Source organism: Athene noctua, chromosome 2 (genome assembly GCF_965140245.1).
Source record: "Athene noctua chromosome 2, bAthNoc1.hap1.1, whole genome shotgun sequence".
NCBI classification, from domain to species: Eukaryota; Metazoa; Chordata; class Aves; order Strigiformes; family Strigidae; genus Athene; species Athene noctua.
Window position 1 is genome coordinate 121321978 of NC_134038.1, and position 11325 is coordinate 121333302.

Below are 11325 nucleotides of genomic sequence, written 5' to 3' on the forward strand. Positions count from 1 at the left end.
GGAAGAAGGAACAGCACAGTATCAGTAGAACAAAGATATACAGCAGATTCATGCTAAGAACAGTATTAGGAACCAGCCCACTTAGTGATCTGGAACAGTTACAAATACTTTCATTAAATTCAAAGCACTGCTCTTATTCTTAAACTGTTACATATGCAAACAGTAATGATAAAAATACATTAAGTATATTTTTACAAGTCACACAGAAAGATCAATGGCACACTTTCACCTACTAGTCCCTGCACTACAGTGTGTGTCAGAGTACCAAATCCACCAAAATGAACACTAGCTGTTTTGACTATCCAGATGACACTACCAGCATTGTAACCTCCCACTAATGCTTAATGCTCAAATGATTTCTGGAGTGGAATGAAGAAATCTTTAATGTTTTAGAGAGACCCACCAGTAGCCCAATGATTAAATCACTCAAATCAGAGATTCAACCTTGCCTACAGCAGGCTATGCAAAGTAGATCATCCCCTACCAAAGACAGAAAAACAGAAGACAATTAGGGAAGAAATATGAAAGTGACAGAAGCCCCAACATAAAGAGCAAAGCTGGAAAGAGGGTAACTGATTGTGACAGGAAACAGATGTGAAAGTAGTGTGATGAAAGAAGCATCAAAACATAAAGGAAAGTTACTGAGGCATCATTTGTCCTGCCTTACAAGATAAAAACAATGGGATAGTAATAGTAAATGAAAGTATGCACAACTGTTTCAGGGAAACCTGCACACTGTAATTGTGAAACTGATCAAAACTAGTTGAGTTAGCAAGCCGAGGTGCTGGTTTCTCCACAAGCAGTTACAGCTTGAAGTGCTATTATTTCAGAAAGTTTCAGGCGAGATGTTGAACCTCATATTTCAACACCTAAAAGGCTCCAACAATTTAGAAGCTGCATAAAGCTTTCATGATACACAGGTCACACCGTACCTCCCAGCACAGGATTTCTTGTACCTGCTTCTGAAGCATGTGATGCTAGCTGCTGTTGGAGACAACTTGCTGGCCAAATTGACTGCAGGTCTGAAATAGATATAACTAGGTTTCTTACAACAATGTTACAGTTAGGTGTCAAAAAAAACTCTGACCACCCAAATGTCTCATATACTTAAGTGAGGCAGGATGGAAGACCTTTAATCAGATATAGCATCATGTCTAGTAAAGAGTCCCTAACAGACATTTAGGTCTACAGAATTCAGCCTAGAAAAATAATCCAATTAGTTACTAGTTCTATTAGATGCTAAGAAAGGAAATTGAAGTTTTTGAGTGATAAAGTAGCAATGGCAGCTGCCCCCAAGCTTTTAAAATCACAGTCAGATTTGGCAATTAGCATGCTGACTTTTTCTTACCTACATAACATGACACTGTAACTCCGTTTTAATACTAACTCATATGTTGAAAAGGATGGATCAAAAGCATTTAGATTGCTTCCAGCACTGCACTTAACTAACATTGATAAGCATGGCATTTTCCAAGAAAAAGCTTGCACATATAGATAACTCTGAAAGCAGTTTCTTATTCATATCACCTACTCTTCCAGGAAATCTGGTGTGCCAGTGACTGTATGTTTATCTGCAGTTGAAATTACATTGTATATTTATCTCAGGGATGGGCGTGACATGCCATAACTCTGCTCATGATGGAATAAAAGTGATGCTTTAAAACAGTAGGAGCTGCAGGAAGACTGATAAAGCTGCAAAGTATACTTCCTAGTCTAAAAGGCACATTTGGCTTTGGATTAAAATAACACCAGCAGATAAATGCAATCATGTGAGAGAATCCTTCTCTAATGTTAACCTGGGGTACTCGAACATCTTTAGGTGACCACGTCACAAAAAACACTTCTAGCATTTTCCATTCATTGCTCCAGATGCATTTTTACATACAGTATGGAAACAATTTTGACTCCAGTTGCCTTCTTATCTAGTATCACATTGCTCAAACTGACTCTAGCAAGACTAAAGGCACATCTGATAATTAAGCTTGTAACTCATGCTCTACTAACTCCAGAATCATCCACCCATATGCAAGCACAAATGTCTTTAGAAGAGCACCCCAAACTCGCAGATCTTACTTCTGTTTCACAGAAATTGTAACTATGACATTTATACAGTTAAACCTCTTGAAAGCTCGTTCCCTCTTCTGCTGTTTCGGAAATTCAGTTAACTCATTTGTATTACAGGAAGAAGTCTGCAGTTAGGACTGAATTTGGAAAAAGTCTTGATCAGTCCAAAAGACCCAGATTTCATAGACCTGAGAGCTACAATGCTAGACCTCAGTGATGACAGCCGTTGTATTTTACCCTTGTTTTGCCAAGATGATGATAATTTAACCACCACAGAAACTCCTATGCATGAGTATACCAACTGAGCACAAGCACACCACCATCTTTTTCAGTGATATATATTTGAGTACTTCATATTCCATTGGTGAGAGAGAGAGAGAGAACAAGTTTTAGTATGTTTGTAAAGCACCACAGGACACGGAGTCTGAGGCCATCCTTCAGATGATGCTGCCTCAACATCCATCACCTCTGTGCTCCCCAGCATTCCCCTCACCGCCATACACTGCCTCAATCACATACTCTCTTCTTTATCCCACTTGCTGAGAGTGGTATTTGGGAGAAGCAGATGTAGGTCCTGTTCCCAGGCTGAGGCAGGATGGCAAGATTATTGAATGATCCCAGAGGCTTGGTTAAGAGAGGCTGGGAGGAACAAGGAACTACTTAAAAGCTTATCCACAGTATGTCAGGAGGAAGTTACTCAAGGCCAGAGGAGGGGCTTAGCAAAGGGCTCTCCTGCTAAGATGAGAGAGGACAGGAAAAACATTTAACCGGTGACTGGCAGTATATGCTACAGCTATGGAAAGGAGTGTAGAGGCTGGGTGCAAGACAGCTTGTTCACCAAGCTCCTCTCCAGAATTGCTCTCAGGCACAGACACAGAGTCTGGATCCTGGATTCTAGAAAATGTATCCCAAATGTTAGTGAAAGTTAAAAGCACCTTACGCAAGAGGAAAAAGAAACCCCAGTGTAAAGCACTAACTCAGGAAGAAGAAAGCTGGGGAGCAATTTCTGTGTTCCAGAACTTCACTTTGTAGCCTCCTGTCAGCTTCCAAAGGGGACTGCTTTTATAGAGTTCAAAAGCGGTGCCACTTCTGTTCATTTTTATATAGTATCTTCCCAGCAGACAACGTGCTTCAGTCTGGCCTGTGAGTTTAACAACATTACAGAAATACTGTACGGCTAGAGACTCAGTCATCTTCTTTTTCCTTTGTCACAGAATTATTTACTGCAGAACAGTCCAGTATGGGGACTTTCTCCTCATGAGCCATACAGGCAGCACAAACTCTCTGTGTAGAATGAAATGGTAGAAGATGATGTATTTCCAGTCCTAGGTCTTCACACAGATTGGTAGAAGAAGCAATTTGCTATTCCGTGTCAGATTACTGGCACACAGGAACAAGATCTCCATTCCCACAAATTATCTTCTCCTGGAATAGGCAGAAAGCTGGATGAAATTGTGTCCCCTGAGCTGGATTTAGCTCATGAACCATCCACTGATCTAGGCTCATCCATCCCGTGTTGATAACATGTCTACTTCAGCTCTACCCAGGTATAAATGACTGTGGACATACAAAATACCAGAAAATATTAATCTCAGTTCTAGGATCATCCCATTCCCTGCCTCCACAGGAGAGCAGAATAGTGAAAGAATAATATAAGTCCAAGAAGCACAAATTTGTTCTGTTTCCACATTCCTTCCCATAATCTGTAGTTTGCGGATGTTGGTGTAATGCTTTCCTTCCTGTTTCTTCCAGTTACCCAGCATCACTGTACAGCACTTACACGACAAGAAGCAGTCTCATACCTTAAAAAATTGCCAGCAAATGAGAACAGTGCAATTATTAATAATTTTTAGATCCAACTGAATGCTCAGCCAAACTCCATCCTGCAGTGGAGCCGATGGGCTATAAACATTTCATTCCCATCTGCTACTTTTGAACTACTCCCAGAATTCCCTTCTCCTCAGGTTACTGATCTATGGGAACTATGTCCTGTGGCTCCCTACTGAATGAAGATTTTGATATTTAGCTTCACAATCCATAAAATAAACTGATTCCCACATAAACAGGTTGCCTAAGAAGCAGAAAATGGTTGACAAGGAAGCCCACAGATGAGAGAGGAAGGCATACAAGGATCCACAATAGGAGAAATTACACCCTCTCCCCAATTCCCTGCAGAATCAAAAGATGTTAAGTGTGGAATAATGAAAATAATAGCACAAACTTGGGAAGAAGAAAAAAGGAATGAAAATTAATAGTACAAAATTTAAGTGCAGGAGCCACTATGTTGAATTATCAGTGGCTCATCTTTTCCAACATTCAGTCCCTCCCACAATGAGCCACTAGAAGTAAGTGCAAGATACGGTCTAAGGGTCCATGATAGAACTGTATACCTATATAAATAACTTATTACTAGGCCCTAGTCATTGGCAAAAGCTCTAAGTCACCATTTTATTTATCTCTTGGGATCACATGTTCTTATTACTGCCAGAAATGTTTAAGGGAGGGCACACATGGTATGGAATAGGAAGACTGAAAGAGGAAAAGACACTAGCATAAAATAACAGATAAGAGTGAAGCAAAAGGGTGAAAACAAAACTGTAAAAAAATTGTTGAAACCATCTGTTTATTTCATACACCACTCATGTATTAACATGAAATGAAGCAAGCAATGGTTTATATGAATTTATAGGTATATCACTTAAGTACAGTGCTCAGTACCATAGTGAGAGGTAGGAAAATGAAGATTTTTTTTTTTTTTCTAAACCTTGTTCTCAGCTTAGCTACTGACTGAAGAGTGAGGTATAATTTCAAGGCCCATTATTAACTTTCCACCTAGAAAAGCTGTTTCCTTCAGTCTGTATAACACACAGTGACCTCAAACAGCTATAATCAGCGTGTTTCAGATGAAGATCTGTAAGGAAAGCGGAAGCCTGGAGTCCCCACAGATGGGATATTTATGTAGCTATGGCTGCTTTGCCACAGGCCAGCAAGTGCTGAACTGCACAAAGGAAACAGTTAAGGGAAGAAAATGCAGCAAGAGAAGAACGTGTGACATTTCCAGTGTAATTGTTCCAATTCTGTAAGGTTTTCCATGAGAAGGAAATGCCACTGCCTCCCTCTCTTTTTTCCTTACCAAGTGGAAGAGGGATGGAACAACTGATTTGGTCAGTTAGCAGCTTCATCATGACACATGGGAGACAAAGGAGGTCAATCTAGTGACAGATATGAAAGGCTTTGATGAATTTCATGGAGGAACATGGCTCCCATGAGACAAAACTAGTTAAGTTTATGCTTCCTAGGACTATCACCCAAAACCACTGGCTCATTTTTATTTGCGCTCTTAAACATCAGGTCTGCCAGCTTCCCCTCAGTCATGAAAATGTGGTCATCAAAGTACAAAAACTAAGCTGTAACCACAAGTATTTGGGAATGTTATCTGTGTTCATGCTTTTAGCATGTATTCTCACTTGCTCAGGGTTATCTCAGCAACTTAGGCCCTCCAAGCTACATGTACAACAGATCCTCCAAAATCAAGATTTCATGAAAAAGCACAGAGAACAGTAATGTAGACTTGACTGTTATTTCTTATTTTTTAAAATTTGCAATCAGAGACAAAACCACATCAACTTTCAAAAACACTTTTTGGGCCGACACATTCTGTGCTTCAATGAAATTCTCACAGCAAGTGAGAGAATGGGAGCTTCTAGTACTATTAGAAGGTACCAGAAAATCTTCAAGAGTACATCAAAATCTTGCTCTGAAGGAGAAGTAATATGTGGCTGCAGTCTGGGCTACCTGAATATGCAGTAACAGTACCAAAATGGATCAACTAAGGCCACTGAGCAACAAGTTTTCATTTGCTGCCTATATGGACTTGATGCCAGCAGGTTAAGTGACAATTCTGTGGAGCGTGCCCACTCCTTGGTAAGCTGCCTTCTAGGCAGACACATTATTCTGCCTAAAACTGAGGACTTGGAAGGTCATTTGCAACCTTCTTCAGCAAAAGCATGCAGTGAGCACCTCTACAATTTTGGCTCCTAGCTGTTCTGTCTATGCTTGATGGACTAACAATGCTGCTCGAAGTAGATTTGCTCCCCATATATCCCCACTACCCCTCATAGGTGTAGGTACAAGATTTTCACCAGAATTTTTATTATATCAGTTAGAATGTCTGAGGAAAACCAAGAACTTTCTGTTGTTAGCAATATCAGCCATGCAGAGTCTGCCCATCTCCGATAGCAGATACACAGGGAGTGTCATCCTTTAATATTAATATGTCAGACTTTTACATCTGTCACTTTAGATTAAAAGCAAATAACAAGTGAAAGTAATAATGGAAATGGACTGAAGAGATGCATGCAGAGCAAAGCTATGAGAAATGTCTCTGTATGCATTTCTGAACAGAGTATCATAGAAAAATTTGGTTCATATATACTGAACCTTCTTTTTCCTCCAGGATTCCTAATGCATCTACTCCCCAAAATACTCCTAATACTCCTAACAACAGTAGCCCTAATTTGTTTGAGCCTAAACTCATGGCATGCTGGATCAATGCTCAACAAGAAGAAACACTACTGTGTGCACGTTGATGTAGCTTCTGGTAGAAAAAATTAGGAGAGCAATTAGCTAGCCACAGATCTAAAAAGACACTTTATTGGAAGAAAGGCTCTGAAACTAATGAAAGACTTCAACTTTTTAAACAGTCGTTATCAAACTAGTTTGTGAATTCCCACATTGAAGTTGTAAATCAGATCAAAGTAATTTGTGTTTCCTGCTCATTCACAGCTCAGGAGCAATGCTATAAATTAATACTGAGGGGTGATGAGGAACACATGTTCACATATGCTTATATAGATGCTCAAAAGTCTCCTATGGAAACTTAAGAAGAACATGGCATCCTAGATTCTTTCTTTCGCAGTGCAACCGTCTTCTACACTGGCAGCTATACTGTTGATATCTAGGGTAGCCATGAATCAGTAGGCTGGATGATAAGGAAAGCCACCTAAAATGACTGCTTTTCCAAGAGCAATTCTACTGTATCATGGATCACTCCTAATCAGCAAAAGACATATGGTGGAGTTTCTATGACATCTGCATCTGACCTGGTCATCCCAGGCTCTTTTTAGTCAACAAAGGGAAAGAAAGACAATTTTATAGAGCATGATTCATGGTAGCCATCTAAAACCAGGCAGCTGAACCAAGTTCTAGCACTATCTCTCTCTCTCCATTGACTGTAAAGGTGTCTCAGAACCTCAAGTGACTAAAATACTAACGTCTAAAGTTGGGTAAGGAGGATCCTGACTATGAAGTCCAAGAAGTACTTTGGAAGGTCTGCATGGACACAAGTTATCATCTTACTAGAGACCTTCCAAAAGAAACAAGCTAAAGCTTCTATGTTGCTGCAGGCAAGTAAGAGGTCCTATTTTCACATTCACCCCAGATCAGCACCTCACCACATGAAGTCATCATCCCAACAGGTCAGATGGGCCTACAACAAAACAAGTGAAGACATACTGAAATGAAAGATGAAAAAACAGTCTGTGGGAAAGAAGAACATGTAGTTTGCTCTACACAAAGCAAGAAAGGATAGGGGTCTTGATATCTTAATGATATGCATGAAAACCAAATTCAGCTACATTTCTGTAAAGCCACCCCTGAAACACAAACACTCTTTCAAGAAAATCCACAGTCCCAGATCTTCGTCTGATAGGACAGCTGTTCATGTATCTGCAAACAAGACAGGCCCTTTCTTGAACAGGGCAACCCCTGCTCTCAGCTCCAGCAGTACTCCAGACTGGTAGTTTTCTCAGACATTTTGTAGGGCCAAAGAGATGTAATAGCTGATCCCTCCATTCACAGGTTACCCAACTCCTACCTCTCCCTTCACTACATACTGCAGAGCAAGAGAAGGAAAGCTTTCTGTCTCTCGTTCCTCTCTCTGTTTAAAGACATTTCTTCTAACAGGAAAGGTGAAACACAGCAAAATCTTAGTGGGTTGGGTAAATTGTTTACTACCTAAGAAATCTCAGGCCACAGTACCGAGTTAAGCTGTTACAGCATCCAGCAGGCCCCTCTGTTCATGCTGTTGTCACCTTTGCGCAAATTGTTACCCTCCCAAGTGTGTTAGTCTCTAAAGCTTTATAAATTAGAAAAAGATAAAGTTTATACCCTGATTCACAGGTCTACAAGTTATAGTGTGTGTGATCTAGTAGACACTGCTCAAATATAGTGAGAATCAGACTTCTGATGTGTAAAAATCAAACTTAGCTGGAATAAATACATTTGATAACAGAATAAGCCAGCACTTCAAAGGCATCATACACTGCTTGGAGATGCTGCACATCAAATAATCACAAATTCCAGCATGAACAATTAAAATACAATTTACTTAATAATTACTTTAAGCCTTCAGTCATATTTGCCTCCAAACAGGAGAAGAGTCTGTAGTACCCACAGGAGGTATTTAAAGAAGAAAGAGAAGACACAGGGAATGATTAAAAGTACCCTTTCAGAGACAGTACATTTTTTCCGGTTATGTGTGCTCCCAGATGGATCAGAATTCTCTGAGATATTAAACAAGGATCACTCAGCCATCTGTAATGCTCCATTGATTAAACCTCCCAAAGACATTTGTAATCCATATTTCAAACCAAATTATCTCCATTTTTAAGCAAAGCATGAAGTACAATTAAATGTCATGGTCTCCTTAGGACGGCCACAGGGGAAAACAGAACTGAAAACAGGTTCAAGCAAAAAGTTTAGCATTCTGCTTTAAACAAACTTTTAACTTAAATTCACATTCTTTACAAAGTTTCTAGAGAAAAATTTTGTAAAGTTAGTGAAGACAAATGAGTAGGAGGCTACACAGGTGGAGCAGGTCATCTCATATAGGCCTCTGAAGCATCGGGGCTTACTTCTCTCTAATTAAACAGATGTACTAAATCGAGTCCTAGGAACACTACATTTATACCCCTATTGTGCAGCAGCAGGGTGATTAAGTGACATCAAATAGAGTCGTACATGAGTATTTTTCAGAAGCAAGTCAGGAACAGATGACAAAACATGCATGCCATGTAATTCACAAAAGGGAACTAGAACCAAAAAGGAAAAATGACTGCCAAAATCCTGCAAACAGAAATTTTGAGGGGTAGAGTCAAACTAGAGCCATGCTAACCACAGAATCAGAGTAATCTGGGGCAGAAAGACCTCAAAAAATCAAGCCATCTGTCCATGTTTGGTGGCACCCTGCATATTCTGTTTTAGGCACTTTTAATGAATTTTTAAGACAGGCCGAATGATACACTGTCTACAAGACTCTACCGGATACATCTTCCCAGTACGACAATGGATGGATTTAATCGCTTCTCTTTTGGTGCACAAAAGATGAAAAAAACATCCCGAGCTTGTAGAAACTGTATTTGTGTTACTTCTACGTGGAATTCAGATGAGGGTATCACGCAGGATGGGCCTTCTCAAAGTCAGGAGACATACCTTATTCCTTCCCTAAACCACGTGGTGAAATATGCTACCGGCACAGAGTTGTAAATTGTGTTCCTTGGAAGTCTCTACTGGTTGTTTTGCCATAACCACACCACCTTCTCACACGCTTAGTTTAAGACTGATAGATTAGCACATTCACACGGTGTGTTTTTTGGCCGCTCGGTCTGCAGTTTCTCCCGCCTGCCTTCGCTTTCCCAGTGCAGCCACCTAGATCAGGGCACTGCGCCTCCTCCGGGATCCCACCTGCCTCAGTGGCTTGCAGGTTAGTTTCTGCAATCCTGCCTTGCAAATGATCGATCTCCGGCTCACCGGACCCCTCTGGGTCTGGGCACAGCGAAGGGCTGACTCGGGTTAATCCTACAGAGGCGAACAACCAACACCGGGACCCGACAGCGCAGCACTAAATCCCATGATCCCATTTCAGCCCACGGAGGCCACGTCTGCCGTCGGAAGGCTCCCTGTCCCGAGGGGGGAGGCCTGCGTGTCAGAGGTGGCTTTCGCCACAGGCTTCCCGGGAGGCGCGGCGGGGGCTGGCGGGCTCCCCTCCGCGGGCACCCGCGCTGCCCACCGCGGGTCGCTGCCCTCCGGGAGCACCACCAGCCGTGCCCAGAGCGGAGTTTGCCGCAACTCCCCACCCCGAGCACCGGAATTTACTTGCATGATTTCCCACCACAGCGAGTAGGACACCCCGCACCCCCCCGCCACGCTACAGCCGGGTGCCTCACGCTTCCCGCGGCGGCCGCGCCTCCGCTCTCCCGCCCCGTCGAGGTCCACGGGCCGGCGCTGGGAGCCCTCGGGGATCTGGCTAATCCCCCCCTACCCGGTTTACCTTGGCGGGAGGGCAGTGGGGGCCGCCGGTCCCCAGAAGCGCTGATGAGCAAGAGGTGCGGGACGACTCCGCAGCACCCCTGCACTGCGGGAGCTGGCCCGCCCTCCGCCGGTGGTGAGGTGGGGCCGCCCCACAGGCTGCCGGGCCCCCCGGGGCGGCCACCGCCACGGGAGCCGCCCCGCTGCAAGCGACACCGCCCTCCGCCGTCGGCCTGGGAAGCGGGTTGCACACACGGGCCGTAAGAGCCCTTCTTGGGGGGCCGGAGGAGCCGGCCCTGCTCCCTGCGGCGGCTTCCCCTCATGGGGCCTCGAGGCCGACCCCAAGGCTGTGGAGAGCCGGGGCAGACGCGTCCCCTCCGCGCTGCGAGGAGGCCACCTCCTTCAGGGAGCCTCAGGGGTACGCGGGCTGCCCACAAAATGGGGCCTGAGGGTCGCCCTGCGAAGGCTTGTGAGGCTGGAGGCCCGGGCGGAGAGGCTGCGGCCGCTGCAGGGGCAATAGCCCCACGGCGCGGCCCTGGGCAGGCGTGGGCAGCGCAGCCCAGCCCTGCCTCCGCTCCCCTCCTCCAGCCTCTCCTGGGTCATCTCAGCCGGGCCGGGGGGCTTTCGGCTGGGCAGCGCTGCCAAGTGCTCTCTGGTTTTCAGACAGAAATGTGGTTCTTTCCCCACTCTACGTCTCAAATAATGCTGCTGCAAGGCAGCAAATCGCTTTTATGGCGTTTTTACATCATTTCATAACATTGCAAACTGCTGTTTTGAAGTACACTTAGATTTTATTCACCGAGTAGAAACAACTTTGTAACATGTTAAATTGCATAACAAGATGGAGGAAAAAAAACCCCAGAAGTTTCCATCTGAAGTTAGGAAACGTGTAAGTCAGAAAATTTAGTGTAGCCTTAGAAGGGTTAATGTCAAGTTAAAAGATGAGATTCCAAG

The 11325-nt window shown here is 43.5% G+C and overlaps 1 protein-coding gene across 1 annotated transcript in view; it reads right to left on the reverse strand.

The window, feature by feature from the left end:
- Positions 1-10459, reverse strand: part of APBB1IP (amyloid beta precursor protein binding family B member 1 interacting protein) — a 69524-nt gene extending 59065 nt beyond the window's left edge. The window contains exon 1 of the mRNA XM_074900097.1: positions 10394-10459. The gene's annotated coding sequence lies outside the window, so the exon portion shown is untranslated. The remainder of the gene's footprint in view (positions 1-10393) is intronic.
- Between the last annotated feature and the right edge of the window lie 866 nt (positions 10460-11325).